The 20,142-nt window shown below is 40.2% G+C and overlaps 1 pseudogene; it reads left to right on the top strand.

Moving 5' to 3' along the window:
* Positions 1–11,519: 11,519 nt before the first annotated feature.
* On the top strand, positions 11,520–19,658 carry LOC133051016 (large ribosomal subunit protein uL4-like; annotated as a pseudogene).
* Positions 19,659–20,142: the final 484 nt, after the last annotated feature.

Raw genomic sequence — 20,142 nt, 5'->3', positions numbered from 1 at the left:
TGACAGCTGAAACCACTGACAGAGGAAAGGAATCCTTCCCCACATGCTCAACACTATTGGTTACACTGTGCAATGGAGACAAGCATGATTACACAGAGTCGCTCTGCAGGCATATTGAAAGCTTAGCTAACATTAGAACAAACCACTGTGTAACATTGCAAACACTGATATGTAAATGAACTGGGTGGCCTGAGAAAACAGAAATCTTAGAAGTATGATACAGTGAGCAAGTTAGAGAATGTTTTTACTTATATTGGGACTTTTGCTAATCATTTTAACACTAATTGATTTTCTTCAATGGGACCATGGTTTTACATGAAAAAATTCAATGAAAAGAGAATAGTTGATGTCAATATTGTGGTTGAGGGAACAGCTCCTAGAGTTGTCCTTTCATTACTTCACTTAGGCTAAAAAGCTTCATAAGACTTCCTGGTAGCCCAGGAGATCCTGTGTCAGAGATCAAATCCTAGCTACACCCTTTACTGCCTGTGTGATCCTGTGCAAGGATGCTAAATTCTCTCCGCCTCAGTTGTGTGACCCACAAAATGAGATAATGAAATTATTTTTCGCCTAAGGTAGACATTAACAATAAATGTTAAAGGGATTCTGGTTCAAGATGGCCACATAGGAGAATTCTGAACTTACCTGCTCCCACAAACATGCCAAATCTAAAGCTCCCTATGGAACACTCTTCCACAAGAAATCCAAAAACTAGCTGAGTGACTCCTACACATCAGGCACACAGGAAAAAAATGCACATCAAAATAGGTAGAAGCGACTGAGACACAACCTCTCTGTAAGTTCCACCTCTGTGCAGTCTTCCACAGCAGGGAAAACATCCCTCAGATTCTGAGAAGTAAGGCTTGAACCTCACCTTTGGCACCCAGACTTTTAAGATCTGCACCTAAGAGGTCTTCAAAACATCTAACTTTGAAAATTAACAGGACTTGTGACTATAAGACCCACAAAACCATAGGAAATGAAGAAACAGTATTTAAAAAGCTTGCACAGTGCTCGGGCCTGGTGCATTGGGAAGACCCAGAGGAATCGCGTGGAGAGGGAGGTGGGAGGGGGGATCGGGATGGGGAATACGTGTAAATCTATGGCTGATTCATATCAATGTATGACAAAACCCACTGAAATGTTGTGAAGTAATTAGCCTCCAACTAATAAAAAAATTAAAAAAAAAAAAAAAAAAGGCTTGCACAAACTTACTGTGGCCACCTTCAAGGCAGCACTCAACTAAAGAGTCCAGAATTTCTGTGAAAGAGGCCCATCCGCATATCTTAAAACTTTGGCCTGAAGGATAGGCCTCTAGTTTAATCCACATCTATAGGCTAAATGAAATACTCTCCAAAGGTGATGGAAACTGGTAGGCACTATTTTTGAACTCTCCCTCTGACCTACCCCAGTTCTCCAATATCACCTGGAAAGGAGCTTGTTCATACATCTGGAACCCTGGTTTTTACAGTGGCCATCCAGGCATGCTGATCATCTTGACTCTGGTAAGCCAGTGGGGCTTACATTAGCAGGTCCCACAGGACTATAACAGAAAGGTTTCTTAACCATCTTCCCCCCCAACCAGAACACAGCATAGAAGCAGCAGACAGAAATGCCAAGTCATTCCATGAAAGAGAACTATTGCCTTATCTTTGTAGCTGTCATCTGAGATGCAGGCATGCATTTAGGAGCCAATTTAGATTCTTTCTGGAGACCAGGGAGGCTAGGTTCAGTTCAGTTCAGTCACTCAGTCATGTCTGACTCTTTGCAACCCCATGAACTGTAGCACGCCAGGCCTCCCTGTTCATCATCCCCTCCCAGAGTTTACTCAAACTCATGTCCCTTGAGTCAGTAATGGCATCCAACCATCTCATCCTCTGTTGTCCCCGTCTCCTCCTGCCTTCAATCTTTCCCAACATCAGGTTCTTTTCAAATGAGTAAGCTCTCCGCATGAGGTGGCCAAAGTATTGGAGTTTCAGCTTCAGCATCAGTCCTTCCAATGAATATTCAGGACTGATTTCCTTTAGGATTGACTGGTTGGATCTCCTTGCTGTCCAAGGGACTCTCAAGAGTCTTCTCCAACATCACAGTTCAAAAGCATCAGTTCTTCAGTGCTCAGCTTTCTTTATAGTCCAACTCTCGCATCCAGACATGACTACTGGAAAAATGATAGCTTTGACTAAATGGACCTTTGTTGGCAAAGTAATGTCTCTGCTTTTTTAATATGCTGTCTAGGTTGGTCATAACTTTTCTTCCAAGGAGCAAGTGTCTTTTAATTTCAAGGCTACAATCACCATCTGCAGTGATTTTGGAGCCCCCCAAAATAAAGTCCATCACTGTTTCCCCATCTGTTTGCCATGAAGTGATGGGACCAAATGCCATGATCTTAGTTTTTTGAAAGGTGAGCTTTAAGTCAACTTGTTCACTCTCCTCTTTCACTTTCATAAGAGGCTTTTTAGTTCTTTGCTTTCTGCCATAAGGGTGGTGTCATCTGTGTATCTGAGGTTATTGATATTTCTCCCAGCAATCTTGATTCCAGCTTCTGCTTCATCCAACCCAGCATTTCTCATGATGTACTGTGCATATAAGTTAAATAAGCAGGGTGACAATATACAGCCTTGACGTACTCCTTTCCCTGTTTGGAACCAGTCCAGTTGTTCATGTCCAGTTCTAACTGTTGCTTCTTGACCTGTACTGGTTTTGAGTTCTCTCTCTTTACCTCACCCCAGGTCACTGGTATCTCCAAAAAGGAGCTTGTGCACATGCCAGGCACTCCAGCTTTTGTGGCTACTGCCCAGACGACATATCACTTGTTAACCTGGCTCTGGTGGCCAGTGCCGCTTATGTTCATGGGATCACCATGAGGATAGCAAACAAAGAAAGAATTCTTAATTGTCTGTTATCCCAGGGCTAAGTGCAGAAAGGACAAGAAGATACGTCCATCCCAGTCTTTTGCTGGAAGAGGTATATCTACTCAGTTTAAAAGTTGCTGCTTGCAAACCTAGCAACCATTCATTCATCCTGAATGTGTTACCTGAGATCCTCTCACTTGGGCCCCTGATGAGTCTTGGCAACCCTGAACTGTTGGTAGCCACGAAAAACAAAGTAGGCTAAATGGACAACCAAAGAGATTTGGAAAAGAACCAAGAAAGGTCAAGGTTGAATACAAAGTTTCATCTTCCACACAAAACCAGTTTTTCATGGCTGGGAAGGAGAAGGACTAGAAACCAGCACAGAGAGTCCAGGGAAGTGAAATAACAGAGGAATGTTTTCCAAATGAGAGAACAAGAAAATCCCTCAGAAAAGACCTTAATGAAATGGGAGACAAATTATTTACCTGATAAAGAGTTCAAAATAATCATCGTAATGATGCTTATCAAGGTCAAGAGAATAATGCATGAACAAACTGAGAGTTTCAACGAAAGATAGAAAATATAAGACTTTATAAACAGAAGTCACATAGCTGATGGATACAGTAGCTGAGCTAGAAAATAAAGGAGTTCAACAACGGATGATATGAAATGGAAGAATAGATCAGCAAACTTGAAAACGAGACAGACAAATTTATCAAACAGCGTAGCGCAAAGAAAAATATGAAAAAGAATGAAGATATTTTAAGGCCTTATGGGACAAAATAAGAGGAGCAATATTTTCATTATAGGATTTCCAAAAGGAGAGATGGAGTAAAGGGCAGAAAACTTATTTAAATAAATAATCTGAGTAATAAATGAGCTGAAAACTTCCCTAAACCTGGGGAAGGAAACAGATGTGTAGATCCAGGAAGTCTAACATTTTCCAAATAGGGTGAACACAGAGAAACCCAAACCCAAACCAGGACACATTATACTTAAAGTGTCAAAAACTAAAGACAAGGAAGAATTTTAAACGAGAAAAAAAAAAAAAACAAAAAAACCCACTTGTTAGATACAGGAATCCCATAAGACTATCAGCAATTTTCAATAGAAATTTTGCAGGCCAAATGGGAGTGGCATGATATAATGAAAGTACTTAAAAACAAAACAAAACAAACAAAAAACCCTGCAAGAAAGAATACCCAGCAAAGTTGTGTCCAGAATCAAAGGAAAGATAAAAAGTTTCCAGACAAGCAAAAACTAAAGGAGTTCACCGCTACTAGAAAACTGGCCTTACAAGAAATGTTAAGGAACTTTCTTAAGTTAAAACAAAAGGACATTAATTGGTAATAGGAAAATGTATGCAAACAGAAATCTTACTGGTAGAGGGAAATACACAGTAAAAGAATAATTTAATGTGGTGAAGTTGGTGGGTTAATAATTTATAAAGGTAGTGTAAAAGTCAAAAGGCAAAAAGAGTAGAAATACCTGTAACTACAATCTGTTAATTGATGATACCACTAATGGCAGAAAGCAGAGAGGAACTAAAGATCCTCTTGATGAAAGTGAAAGAGGAGAGTGAAAAAGCTGGCTTAAAACTCAACATTCAGAAAACTATGATCATGGCATCTGGCCCCATCACTCCCATAACAAATAAATGGGGGAAAACTAGAAACAGTGACAGACTTTATTTTCTTGGACTCCAAAATCACTGTGGACAATAGTTGCAGCTATGAAGTTAAAAGAGGCTTGCCCCTTGGAAGAAGAGCTTTGACAAACCTAGACAGTGTTTTAAAAAGCAAAGACATCACTTTGCCAACCAATGTCCAATGTATAGTCAACCAATGTATACCAACCAATGCCAACCAACTATGGTTTTTTCTGGTAGTCATGCATGGATGTGAGAGTTGGACCATAAAGAAGGCTGAGTGCCACAGAATTGATGCTTTTAAACTGTGGTGCTAGAAAAGACTCTTGAGAGCCCCTTGCACAGCAAGGAGATCAAACCAGTCAATCCTGAAGGAAATCAACTCTGCATATTCATTGGAAGGTTGGATGCTGAAGCTGCAATACGTTGGCCACCTGACGCAGAGAGCTGACTCATTGAAAAAGACTCTGATGCTGGGAAAGATTGAGGGCAGAGGAGAAGTGCGATGACCGAGAATGAGATGGTTGGATAGCATCACCAACTCAAAGAACACAAGTTTGAGCAAACTCCAGGAGATAGTGAAGGACAGGGAAGCCTGGCATCCTGTAGTCATGGAGTTGAAAGAGTCAGACATGACTTAGAGACTGAAAAAATGAAAGTAAAAATACTTTAAACTGTAACATCAAAATCATAGAATGTGAAGGGAGGGGTAAATATGTAGCACTCTAGAATGTGTTATGTTATGATAATGTTATGAGCTAAAAGAGACTTATAAATATAAGTTGTTATATGTAAGCCTCATGGTAACTACAAAGCAAAACCCAAGAGCAGATATACTAAAGAGAATGAAATTTGAGCATAGCACTAGAGAAGTCATTCAATCACAAGGGAAGAGAATAAAGGTAGAATGAGGAAATGAATTAGATAGAATACAGTTAAGAAAATGAAAATTAGTTTATACCTACTGATAATTACCTTAACTATCTATGGTCTAAATTCTCCAGTCAAGAGACAGAGTGACTACATGAATTTTTTAAAAACATGTATATATGCTGCCTACAAAAGACTCAGTTCAGATACAAGGACACACACAAGCTAAAAGAGAAAGGATGGAAAAGATATCCCACAGAAATGGAAACCAAAGGAGATCTGCAGTAGCCATACTTATATTAGACAAAATAGACTTTAAGTTAAAAAAAAAAAAAAACTCTAATAAAAGATAACAAAGGCCATTTTCCAATAGTAAAGATTTCAGTTTAACCAAAGGATTTAACATCTGTAAATATGTATGCACCCATCACAGGAACACCTAACTATAAATTAAATATTATCTGAGGACCCAGTATTAAGAACCCAAAGCGAGAAATAGACAGAAATATGATAATAGTAGATGGCTTTAATATCCCACTTACATCAACAGATAGATCACCCAAAGAAAACCTGTAGAGGGGTTTTCCTGGTGACTCAGTGGTGAAGAATCTGCCTGCCAGTACAGGAGACACCAGTGGAATCCCAAATCCGGGAAGATCCCACATGCCACAAAGCTACTGAGTCTGTTTGCCACAACTATTGAGCCTGTGTTCTGGATCTTGGAAGTTGCAACTACTGAGTCCATGTGCAACAAATACTGAAGCCCATTCACCCTAGAGCCCATGCTCTGCAACAAGAGAAGCCACCACAATGAGAAGCCCATCGCACCACAACTAGAGGGTAGTCCTTGCTTGCCGCAACTAGATAAAAACCCACACAACAGTGAAGATCCAACACAGCTGAATAAATAAACTTTAAAAATTAAGAAAATCAGTAGCAAAGCATTGCCTTTATATGACGTAATAGGTCAGATGAATATCACATACATAAAGATAACATCACAATCAAAAGCAACAGAATGCACTTTCTTCTGAAGTGTACATGTAACATTCTCCAACATAAATCAGATGTTAGACCACCAAATAAATCTTAATGAATTTAAGAAGATTTAAAACATATCATGCCACTCTAATGGCAGAAAGCAAAGAAGAACTAAAGAGCCTCCTGATGAGGGTGAAAGAGGAGAGTGAAAAATCTGGCTTCAAAACTCAACATTCAAAAAACTAAGATCCTGGCATCCAGTCCCATCACCTCATGGCAGATAGATGGGGAAAAAATGGAAACAGTGACAGATTTTATTTTCCTGGGCTCCAAAATCACTGTGGATGGCAACTGCAACCACAAAATTAAAAGACACTTGCTCCTTCGGGGTGGCGGGGGAGGGGGGTGGAGGGGGTTGGGGGTAACTATGAAAAACCTAGACATTGTATTAAAAAGCAGAGATAGCACTTTGCCAACCAACATCCATATAGTCAAAGCTATGGTTTTTCCAGTAGTCACGTATGGATGTGAGAGTTGGGCCATAAAGAAGGCTGAGTGCCACAGAATTGATACTTTTAAACTGTGGTGCTAGAAAAGACTCTTGAGAGCCCCCTTGGACAGCAAGGAGATCAAACCAGTCAATCCTGAAGGAAATCAACTCTGCATATTCATTGGAAGGTTGGATGCTGAAGCTGAAGCTGCAATACGTTGGCCACCTGACGCAGAGAGCTGACTCACTGAAACAGACTCTGATGCTGGGAAAGATTGAGGGCAGAGGAGAAGGGGGACGAAAGAGAATGAGATGGTTGGATGGCATCACCAACTCAAAGAACATGAGTTTGAGCAACCTCCAGGAGATGATGAAGGACAGGGAAGCCTGGTATGCTGCAGTCCATGGGGTCTCAAAGAGTTGGATACAACTGAGTATCTGAACAATAACAACAATGATTAAAATTATACAGGACACTGGAACAGAAAGTAACTTTGCTCAAATTCTATGTTCTCAGTGAGTCATTCTTGAGTGATGATTTAACATTCTAAGAGTTTATGCTTGTCTCTGTAAAGTTTTATTGAAGCACAGACATACTTTTTCATTGACATATTATCTATTGCTGCCTTTGTGTTACAAGGGCAGGATTGCACAGTTGCTGTAGAGACACTATGGTCTGCAAAGCCTAAAATATCAACTGACGGCATTTTTGTTGGTACTCTCAATCCCCTATAACTTCCCCAACTTTTTTTCCATGGCCCTATAACCTCTAAAATTCTATTTATATGTTTATTTTATGACTTCTTGTCTTTTTCTCCCTTACTATTAAGATATTAACACCATGGATGAAAATCTTAACTTTGTTCACATATGTATCCCAAATGAATGGAATATGGTAGCTACTCAATGAATATTTATAGAATAATTGAATGATGTTAAAAAAAAAATAAGCAGTAGACAGCATACAATGATGAAGTCATAGTGAAGAATCTGGATTTTATTCTGAATTTATGGACAGCCACAGGAAGGTTTTAAACAGTGGAATACCACAATGAGATTTAGACTACTATGATCTTATGACTTATTATATTCCTTGAGCTGGATTGACTCAGGTCCATTCATTTGTGTTACTTCCCTGACCTGTGCTCCACATATTAGTCCAGTAAATACTTCATGAATGGGAAATGATTATGATAAAGAAATCTCAAAAGATTAGCATTCGATGTTGTTCTTAAGTTGCTCAGTTGTGTCTGACTCTTGCGACCTCATGGACTGGCATGAGGTAGCCATGAGACAGCCTGGTAGCCTGCCAGGCTCCTCTGTCCATGGTATTTCCCAGTCAAGAATACTGGAATGGGTTGCCATTTCCTTCTCCAGGAGTCTTCCAGTCCCAAGGATCCAACCTGTGTCTCCTGCACTGCAGGTGGATTCTTTACCATTGAGTCACCAGGGACACCCAGTTTTCAAAGACTCTACTTCAAAATATCCCTCTGTGGGCAGAAGCCCCAGGAAGACAGGTTTACTGGTAAGTTCTGCATAGTTCTTCAATAACAACATTTAATAGCAAATTCAATGGCTTTAGAACCTAGGGATTTTATGGGAGTTTTGTGAATTTTATGCATTAAATTTGTTACAATGCTTATAAATTGTCTTCCAAGAAATTTATGCACAAAGATGTTAGTGTAATCAAAAGAAAAAAAAAAAAAAACCCTACCAATCAATATACTAGGGTGTACTGGTTTTGCTATCCATGGGTTACAGATTTGCTACAATATTAGTGCCTTACCATAGTGGGGGCAACCAGAACCTTCCCACTCTGTCAGCCACAGCCACATCCATTTAGCCTGATGTGTTATAGAATTATTATATGAAAGTCATAAGGTTAAGAAGTTACAATGGACACAATCATAATATGTTTTCAAAACAAGAACAAAAAAAAGTCATCAAGTCTGTGGCTACTGCTGAGATTTTAAAGCTCATCAGGACAACTGGACAAAGGTTTAAGTATGTTTCTATTTTTCATGAATTTACAAACTAGGGGAAACACATATAAACCATAAGGAACACTGATATAAATGAGTACCCAAGGTAACTTTGACTAACTTCATTTGGGAGATTAAGGAGAAGCTTAGGATCAAAATGGAATTTGAGCTGCATGCTGAAGAATGAGGACTTTTTGATGGGCTAGAGGAACAGTGACTGCTAATTGGCCCCATATTGCTGCCCCAGAGATATAAGATACTTTTCACACTCTGTGAAATGAGGACCAAGGTTAGCATATTCATGTTCTCAGGTTTATCCAAGAATGAATCAACCCAAGGATGTAACAATTCCTTCATCAAGCAATGTGCAATGGTTTTCCATTTATACCTCCTTGACAGCAAGGAAATCAAACCAGTAAATCCTAAAGGAAATAAAACCAGAATATTCATTGGAAGGACTGATGCTGAAGCTGAAACTCCAATACTTCGGCCACCTGATGCTAAGCGCCAACTCATTGGAAAAGACCCTGATGCTGGGAAAGAGTGAGGGCAGGAGGAGAAGGGGGCAACAGAGGATGAGATGGTTGGATGGCATGACTGACTCAATGGACATGAGTTGAGCAAACTCTGGGACATAGTGAAGGACAAGGAAGCCTTGTGTGCTGCAGCCCATGGGATTCCTTATAGTTGCGTTCTCAGAACCAAATCTCTAAGCATCTTCCTAATAAGGAATTTCTATTATACAGGAGACAGGGATCAAGACCATCCCCATAGAAAAGAAATGCAAAAAGGCAAAATGGTTGTCTGAGGAGGCCTTACAAAGAGTTGTGAAAAGAAGAGAAGCAAAAAGCAAAGGAGAAAAGGAAAGATATTCCTATTTGAATGCAGAGTTCCAAAGAATAGCCAGGAGAGATAAGAAAGTCTTCCTCAGCAATCAATGCAAAGAAATAGAGGAAAACAACAGAATGGGAAAGACTAGAGATCTCTTCAAGAAAATTAGTGATACCAAGGGAACATTTCATGCAAAGATAGGCTCAATAAAGGAAAGAAATGGTATGGACCTAACAGAAGCAGAAGATATTAAGAAGAGGTGGCAAGAATACACAGAAGAACTGTACAAAAAAGATCTCTATGACCCAGATAATCACAATGGTGTGATCACTCACCTAGAGATAGACATCCTGGAATGTGAAGTCAGGTGGGCCTTAGGAAGCATCATTATGAACAAAGCTAGTGCAGGTGATGGAATTCCAGTTGAGCTATTTCAAATCCTGAAAGATGATGCTGTGAAAGTGCTGCACTCAATATGCCAGCAAATTTGGAAAACTCAGCAGTGGCCACAGGACTGGAAAATTTCCGTTTTCATTCCAATCCTTAAGAAAGGCAATCCCAAAGAATGCTCAAACTACTGCACAATTGCACTCATCTCACACGCTAGTAAAGTAATGCTCAAAATTCTCCAAGCCAGGCTTCAGCAATTCATGAACCGAGAACTTCCAGATGTTCAAGCTGGTTTTAGAAAAGGCAGAGGAACCAGAGATCAAATTGCCAATATCCACTGGATCATCGAAAAAGCAAGAGAGTTCCAGAAAAAACATCAATTTCTGCTTTATTGACTACGCCAAAGCCTTTGACTGTGTGGATCACAATAAACTGTGGAAAATTCTGAAGGAGATGGGAATACCAGACCACCTGACCAGCCTCTTGACCTGTATGCAGGTCAGGAAGCAACAGTTAGAACTGGACATGGAACAACAGACTGGTTCCAAATAGGAAAAGGAGTATGTCAAGGGTGTATATTGTCACCCTGCTTATTTAACTTATATGCAGAGTACATCATGAGAAACGCTGGGCTGGAAGAAGCACAAGCTGGAATTAAGATTTCCGGGAGAAATATCAATAACCTCAGATATGCAGATGACACCACCCTTATGGCAGAAAGTGAGGAGGAACCAAAAAGCCTCTTGATGAAAGTGAAAGAGGAGAGTGAAAAAGTTGGCTTAAAGCTCAACATTCAGAAAACTAAGATCATAGCATCTGGTCCCATCACTTCATGGGAAATTGATGGGGAGACAGTGGAAACAGTGCCAGATTTTATTTTTGGGGGCTCCAAAATCACTGCAGATGGTGACTGCAGCCATGAAATTAAAAGACGCTTACTCCTTTGAAGGAAAGTTATGACCAACCTAGACAGCATATTAAAAAGCAGAGACATTACTTTGCCAACAAAGGTCCATCTAATCAAGGCTATGGTGTTTCCAGTGGTCATGTCTGGATGTGAAAGTTGGACTGTGAAGAAATCTGAGTGCTGAAAAATTGATGCTTTTGAGTTGTGGTGTTGGAGAAGACTCTTGAGGGTCCCTTGGACTGCAAGGAGATCCAACCAGTCCATCCTAAAGGAGATCAGTCCTGGGTGTTCTTTGGAAGGACTGATGCTGAAGCTGAAACTTCAATACTTTGGCCACCTGATGCAAAGAGTTGACTCATTGGGAAAGACCCTGATGCTGGGAGGGATTGGGGGCAGGAGAAGGGGACGACAGAGGATGAGATGGCTGGATGGCATCACAGACTCGATGGGCATGAGTTTGAGTAAACTCCAGAAGTTGGTGATGGACAGGGAGGTCTGGCGTGCTGCGATTCATGGGGTCACAAAGAGTCGGACACCACTGAGCAACTGAACTGAACTGATGTCTACCATGGAGCAGCCTCATCAATCACATGCCAGAAGTGGGAGTAATGGAAAGTAAAACCATGTGACTCAGCTACCTAATAAGAAAACCCTGCCTCAATTTGTTGCTAGAGACTGGTGATATGATGAATATTTAGCCATAGTCTATACACCATATGCACAGCCCCCAAAGAGCCTTCTAAGAGTATCACTTGGCCTTTGTTGGTTATTTTCAAAGAAAAACAACAGATCCAAACAATTCAACAATGTCAAATTAAAAAAAAAAAAAAAACTGTGTAATTCAGAGGTTCCCAGACTCCTTTGGTTTATAAGATGCTTAGTGTCTCAGTAACATCCCCATGATGTTTGACAGCCCAAAAGCAAACCTAATCATTCTGTTTATGAAGTTCTTAGGTTCAGACAACTTAATAATTTATGCCTTAACAACTTAACAACCTTCTGAATAAACAATAACATACATTAAAAGAAAAAAATGTATTTCATTTTTAAAAGGCCATAAATTACACATCAAATGAATTTGTGCTCCTGGAACTTCTTATCAGATCATGGTATCAGATCAGATGCTGCCACCCTCATTTCCTATTCCATATTTATGTTTGTTCACTATTTACTTTTGTCACAACAATCAATGAAAACCCAGCTTCTGGAAGACATGACATCATCTAAAGTAATGGAATGCAATCTAATATTGAAATATCAACTGCCTTAAACTAGTAGTTCACATATCTGACTGATGCTGTGATTTGCTGCTTTTCTTTATAAATTTAAAATCTGGAGAATGTAATCCCCAAAAGACTTTGTTACACAGCCAATCAGAATTGTGATTCTGAAGGGCCATTAGGGTTTTAGATATCCATGTTTATTTTCTATGGGTTTGCTATTCATTTAGGGAAAAATAACCACTTGAGCCTCATTTTTGTTGCAGTTTAGAGTCCTTAAAGTACAGTTTCAATTTATGTCCCAAATCTCCCAAATATCTTTCTATCTAACACTATCGATTTGCTACATATTTAAAATCACAAGGGAAGCAATCAAAGGACTTTTTGTGTGATCACTCACCCCTAGAAAATATGATCAGTACAGATATAATTTTTATAGAAGATGTCCTTAACATGGAATAATATGCATTTCCCCCCAAGTTTTTTATTATCAGACCCTTTGTTCAAACATCTCTCATTAACACCTAGTTAACATAATTGTACTTACATAAGGCAAAAATGTTACTGGAAAACATGCAACTGGGACACAGGAGATGGCAGAAAAAAAAGGTAAAAATGCAGAGAACTCTTCAATCACTAATATATTGAAAGGATCCAAAGTCATTGACATAAAAAACTTATGAAAGTTCTGTTCATAACTAAAATTGAAAATACGTATATAGATGTGTATATATAGGTATGTATACACACATATACATAAGTATGTATGAACTTCCTCTGGGAACCCAAATTTAAGACCAACAAGAGGAGATCTGAGACCAGTCAAGAATTAATATATTAATACATTATAGAATCACAACATTAGGCAAGAAAGAATTATCCTCACTTTACAGATAGGTACTTGATCCATGAGTCCACTAATAAGTTGTAATGAATCTACTAGAATAGGCCTGCAGGTACCTATTCTAGTAGAATAGGGATTCATCTAGTAGAAAAGGGATTCATCCTTTAACCAATAATATGGGCTACGATCTGCCATCTCCTAGACTAACCAATGTCAACAGTGGTTGTGTATCACATTGGAAATGAGGATCTTGATGCAGGGTTGTCTGTGATGCCAAGCAAGAACATGTGACAATGGTCCACATAGGGTGGCTGAAGAATCCTGAGTTTATTGTTCCCATTTTTTATCTTTAACAAGAAAGGAGTCTAGTTCCTCTTAAAGGCTCTGTATTGCATCTTCCCTTGGACACAATAACAGGAAAACCAATTAGGTTAATCACCTGCAGGGGGATGGAGGAGATACGGATATTTTAAAGAGCTGTCAATAGCCCGGGGCGGGGGGGGGCGGTGCAAACTAGTGAAAAGTTTCAAGTCCTCTGCTTTATGTACTTGTTACAAAAGATGAGAAATTCACAGCCCTCATGGAGGCTGCAGGGCCTTGCCCAGCACCAGGGAGCTCCTTTCATGCCTAGTTGCTCAGCAGGGCTGCCATTCTCTATGTGAACAATTCCAACGACAGTTGTGCAAGGTGGCAGCTCTGATGGTCATCATCATGTGGGATAATTTCCTCTAATTCTGGTGTTTTCTTAAATAAATTTATCATATTTTATATTTTAAATGAAGAATAAGATAGAATGTTTTACATTGAAACTAGATTACCAAAGAGAGACTTGAAGTAAAAGGAAAAAAAAAAAATTCTATAAATTTATTTTTAACCTGAAAAACTGTTTTGTGGATTTTATTCTTTAAACAGAATGCCTTTAAGTGTGAGATCTTATATGTGTCAGCTTTTCATCTACATCATATTTTTTTAATATTGTAACACTACACCAGCATCTTGCCTCATCCTAAGATTCAGAATAGATGAAAAATGATTTTTAAGTACTAAATAGTCATCCCCAATTCCTTAGCTTCATAGATTTCCCTTAAAAGACCAATTTCTTATCCATTTGCAGAAACATTAGATATACACATGACTTAGTATTTGGTATGCTTTCTTCACTACCATTGATCATTCTGACTCTAAGCATTATATACCATATATTCACTTTCTCCATCTCCCAAACAAAACAAAAACCTTTATAATTAAAGTTAAAAATTTTACTAATTACACCAAGGAAGAAATTGAAAAGTAGCATGTCAACTTTAAGTACTTTTATGGACACAAAATATTTTCATAACTCTGTAAGGACAAATCTTTCAGTTTAATAAAAATGACAAATTTATGCCTCTTTTCAAACAAGTTTAAGAAAGATTTTGATTGCAAATAATTTGTAGAGACCCTAGCAGGGATATGCTGAGTGCAGATACATGGTGCTCGATTTATTTGAATTCATTCAAATGCAGAATTGATCTTCCTTCCAGGCAGTTCTCCAAAATGTAAGTTATGGCATTGTCTAGTTAAACCAGTTATGACACTTGAACCTTTGAAATGCTAATATACTTGCACCCAGACTTTGAGTGTGTTGATTTTGTTTCCTTAGTGGAACAAATTTCAATCCTCTTCATGCAGAAAAACCAAGATGAGCAGATATTTGTATAATGTATATGTTAATTAAAACATACCGTTCTCTGGGGGCTGCGAAACAAAGAATGTGTTACTATGAGTATTTTAAGGCAGACATTCACTCATGAAATTCAAGAGAAATTGGGGATGCTGAAAAGTGACTTAGTATAATAATGTATTTTAAGAAATAAGAGAAAGCCATGCTTTTAATAGAAGTGAACTCGGATGCCTTAAAGTAACAGAAATGTGGTTTCTGTCAAATATCGTGTCACCAAGATGCTATAATTGCTTAACCTGAAAACTGTTCTTCACAGCCCTGCTCAGCCCATGGTTGATGGATTGATATTACCATAATAAAGAATTAGCTTTTTCATATGAGCAGAAAATTATCATCAAACTGTCACCATTCTGCCCATGAGTAAATCGTGGGCTTACAGATCAAGAGACAAAATACAGCATATCCCAATTACTGCTATACTTTCATGCCAGCTCAGTACAGAGAGCAAGTAATGCCTGTCCATAAAGACAATGTATAAAAAAATTCTCTGGGATCCAGGCTGTCACCCCAGAACATACTCACTAGAAGCCAACTTATTTTCATCTGGTCATTGGTCCAATTCCCAAATTTTGAGGGACTTTTTACTTATTGTTTGTTTTAATTCTAATGTCGGTTCCAGTTCCCCAGGTAGCCATCAAGAATTCTGGGTTGGAATTGCCAACAAATTCACTCTCCTTCAGACAGATACGATCTTCCTGTTTCCTCCATAATCAAGCCCGCATAAGCCCATTCTTTCCTTTGAAGAGACAGATAAGTGTGTGTCTTAGAAAGAATATGCAAAGGATGCCACAAAGGTTCAAGCTGATCCACAGTATTATTTACAAGGTACTGGGTGTTTAGCTCATGGTTATGGCCAAGAGGCTTTTGGAAATGTGTGTCCTGGGGCTATATATTTGCATTGACTAAAACCTGACACCACTGGTACCCACAGAGCAATCAGCACAGAAGCAAAATGCCATAGGCAGGGCTCTATTTCTGCCTTTGCTAGTGCTAGCCCTGTCTAAAGGTCATCATACTGAGGAATTTCTGAACTTTGTTTGGGGGTGAAGATAAAGCTGAAGGCTACTAGAAGACCAAGAAGGCTATCTTGCTTCTTAAGAAACTTAGGGCCTGGAATGATATCAAAAAAGCTCCCAGCAAATGAGAGCTGGCAATGCAAAATGAAAAGATGCCATTGTATTGAGAGCTTCCCTGATGGCTCAGTGGTAAAGAATTCATCTGCCAATCCCAGAGATGTGGGTTCGATCTCTGGGTCAGGAAGACACCCTGGAGAAAAAAATGGCAACCCATTCCAGTATTCTTGCCTGGGAGATCCCGTGGACAGAGGATCCTGGCTGGCTACAGTCCATGGGGTCACAAAAAAGTCAGACATGGTTTAGTGGCTAAACAACAACAACACTGTATTGAGCACAGAGAATCCTTCAGAAACATTCTTATAATCACTATATTCAGGGCAAATAGATGGGAAAAATGGAAACAGTGACAGACTTTATTTTCTTGGGCTCTAAAATCACATCAGACAGTAACTGAAGCCATGAAATTAAAAGACGCTTCCTCCTTGGAAGAAAAGCTATGACAAACCTATACAGCATATTAAAAAGCAGAGATCACTTTGCCAACAAAGGTCCATATAGTCAAAGCTATGGTTTTTCCAGTAGTCATGTATGGATGTGAGAGTTGGACTATAAAGAAAGCTGAGCACCAAAGTATTGATACTTTTGAACTGTGGTGTTAGAGAAGACTCTTGAGAGTCCCTTGAACTGAAAGGAGATCCAACCAGTCAATCTTAAAGGAAATCAGCCCTGAATATCCATTGGAAGGACCGATGCTGAAACTCCAATACTTTGGCCACCTGATGTGAAGAACCAACTCATTGAAAAAACCCCAATGCTGGGAAAGATTGAGGGCAGGAGAAGGAGACTACTGAGGGTGAGATGGCTGAATGGCATTATTGACTCAATGGACATGAGTTTGAGCAAATCCAGGAGATAGTGAAAGACAGGGAAGCCTGGCATGCTGCAGTCCATGGGTTGCAAAGAGACATGACTGAGTGACTGAACAACCACAATAAATAAGTAAACTGAACATTCTGAAATTTACTCCTGGTGTTACTGCGTTTGGACTGAAAGTGCTTTCCACAAGTGAGATGATGTGCATGGCACTTGGTGTAAAGTTGCCTTCCTCAAGAGTGACTGCAACCTCCCCATACATAAGATGCTCAATACAGACCTTAGCGGAGTCTGAAAAAAGCTCAGAGATCCAAAGACACCTCCAAGCACCACATAAGAAGATTCATCACAGACTCATACAGAAGAATCCACTGAAAAACCTGAGAATCATGTTGGAACTAAATTCATATGCAAAAATCAGGCACTGAAACATCATTGTTTGCCAAATCAAGAATCACAGACTCCAAGGAGATAAGGCATCCCTAGCAGCCAAATCAGAAAGGAAGGGTGTTCCAGGCAAGAAGCCAGTGGTAGCGAAGGAAGAAGAGTGTTGGTGTCAAAAAGCTTTGGTGGGAAAAAACGCTGGAGCTGCCAAGAAACCACCAGCTGAAAAGCCAGAAGAAATCAAATCCACAGAAGCAGCTTGCTGTATAAACTAAAATTTATTTATTCCATAAAGGTCTAATCATTCGGACCATTCAATCTGAATAAAGATCTGATCAAAGAGGCACTGAAATACAAACAAGCAAAAAAGATGGGAGGAAAGTTATTAAGACTGTGAAATCAGGAAAAAAATATTTACAGATAAAAAGCTGCCTCATAGATAATGCAAAAGAATGTACAGACTCACTTAAAATGATAAGAGGATTTAGTAAGTCAGTCAGAGAGGAAATCAAAATATTGACATTGCCAGTTCAAGATGGAAACAGAAGGATCCTGAACTCTTATAGACACATCGGATCTACAGTGACATACTGAAGAATTTGCTCTGAGAAAAACCTAAAAACTAGCTAAGCAATGGCCACATAGCTGGTGAACTAGGAAGAAAAATCACATCAAAGTGGGTAGGAGAAGCTGAGATGCCATCTTGCCATAAAGCCCACCCCTAGTGTATGGACCCCCATCGGAAGCTTCTCACTGCAGAGTAAAAGGTTTGAGCCCCACATCCAGCACCCCAACTTTTAAAATCTACACCTGAGATATGAGCCCCCAAACATTTAGTTTTGAAAAATAGTGGGGCTCATGACAATAAGACCCAAAGGCAATAGTAATCTGAGAAATGACTTTTGAAAGGATCACCCACGTGGATGCACTTGCGCAAGGGAAGCCTCTGATCTTGCCCAGAGTTTATATGAAAGAGGTTCATCTGTTGATCTTAAATAATCAGCCCAAGGGGTAAGCATCGAAATTAACAAAGATCCAGGAGTCTGCCGGGGTCAGAGGCTGGTGGGCACCTTCTTTACACACCATCTTTCTCTTTTCTAAAACTCTAGGCTCTTCCCCTCACCCCCTAGGGGGTGCCATCTTTATATTCCCCCTCTCTCATCTCCCCAGTCATAAAACACGACCCTTTTTTCCTCTCCCGCAGGCACTATCCTTACGCTCCTCCTCTGCCTTACTCCAGCCAGCAGTTACCATCCTACTCTCTCTGCTACACTCCAGAGTCCCCTCTCAAAGGGGACATTTTACATGTTTCTGGTGCTCTGGGCTTTTTCCTCTGGTTCTGTTTATTGTGGGTGCCACTCTAGGCATTCACCTTGATCACCTGGCTCTGGAGATCCGGGGGACAGTCCTATAGGACTATAAAAATCAGAGGAACAGTTCTTGGCAGATTACCACCCCCCGATGCTAGACACTATACAGACAGCAGAAGAAACACACCCTAATCTTTCTGAGAAAGAGGTCTATTTGCTTATCCTGGAGCTTTGGTCTGAGGGTCGGGCTTTTGGTACAGCACACATCGAAGGGATCAGAAATGGAATATTTCCTGCTATATCAGTAACCAAGGATATTACAGTCATCAATGATTGCAGTCCTCCTGTGTGAGCCAGTGAGCCCTGAGGAAACTTAAAAAAGAATACCTGCCATCAAGCAGCCATCAGACTGCAGCCACACCCTTTGGAGAGTCCTGAGGAAACTTAGGATGTGCAAATACAGGACACTAGGCCCAGATAGCTGAGGCGTGTATCAAAGGAATGATTTCAGCGAGTCCAGACCCTTGCATCTTTTCCATAGAAAAGCACTAAATTCCTTAACTTGAAATACCTGATTAGCAATACTATTAACAATACTATTTTGTTGTTCCTGACTACCTGCCCTTTGTTGCAAATCTCCTATCCTATATATCCTAGCTTCTCCCCTTGCTTCCTGGGAACAGTTTTTCAGAACTATCTGAATGCAGTCCCCTGGGCTGCAGTTCTCATTTTGCCCAAAGAAAACTTAACTCCCAACTCTCACATTGTGCAAATTTTTTTGGGGGGGAACAAGGTCTACTTAGGGGCTATCAGAAAACAGCAGCCAGTAGAGACAATCTTTGAACTCTCCTTCCGCCTCACTCCAGCTTGCTGGTGTCTCCTGGAAAGGAACTGGAACCCTTGTCTGGTGCCCCAATTTAGTGGTTCTACGTCACCTGGCTCTGGTTGCCAGTAGGGCTTATGCTCACAGGTCCCACAGGACTATAACCAATGGATAATGAATTCTCAAACGCCTACCCCTTCCAGGACTCAGCAAAATGCAATAGACCCAGGAACTCAGTCTTTCTGTAAAAAGGCCTATTAGTTTCTGATCATAACTGCAGTCTGAGGAGCAGAATTCTAATTAAACACACATCTCAGGACTGACTGTAATCTTTTCCCGAGAACTTAGAGGGTGAGATTTACCGTTGTGCTCTCCCTCTGCAGTGCCCGTGTCTCAGATGGGAGCTCTGCCGCACATCAGTTTCTATGACCGCCACCCAGGGGACACGCCTTGAGCTTGCATTACTGGGTCTCAGCGACTGTAACAATCCCTGCAGCTCTTGCCAGGCTACGCCCCCAGGGCACTGCACAGAAAGCAGACTGAAATACATGCCCAGTCTTTCTGTGAAAGAGGCCTATTTGCTAGTTATGGAGCTTACGCTGAGGGCCAGGCTACAATGCACAGTGAGAGGCTTAGAGGGGTGGAATGTGGGCCAATGGATGGTAGGCCAATCTCCCTCTGCCTTGCCACAGCTCACCCAGAAGGGAGTTCTGGTGACCAGTGGAGCATACACTTGTGGTCCCATAGTACCACATACTGATCACTTTAAAAGCTGCGATCTTACAGTCTGGCTTGCATCAGCCTGAATCTAGGTGCTGAGTGAGATCTTCCTCCTTGGGATACTGACAGGTCTTGGCAAACACACAACTATTGGAAGCTATTAAAAACAAAACAGGCTGCTGGGACAATCATAAAGATTTGAAAAACAAAGAGTTAGG

Source organism: Dama dama, chromosome 33, assembly GCF_033118175.1.
Source record: "Dama dama isolate Ldn47 chromosome 33, ASM3311817v1, whole genome shotgun sequence".
Lineage (NCBI taxonomy): Eukaryota > Metazoa > Chordata > Mammalia > Artiodactyla > Cervidae > Dama > Dama dama.
Note: the sequence above shows the minus strand (reverse complement) of the source record. Positions and strands in the feature narration are given on the sequence as shown.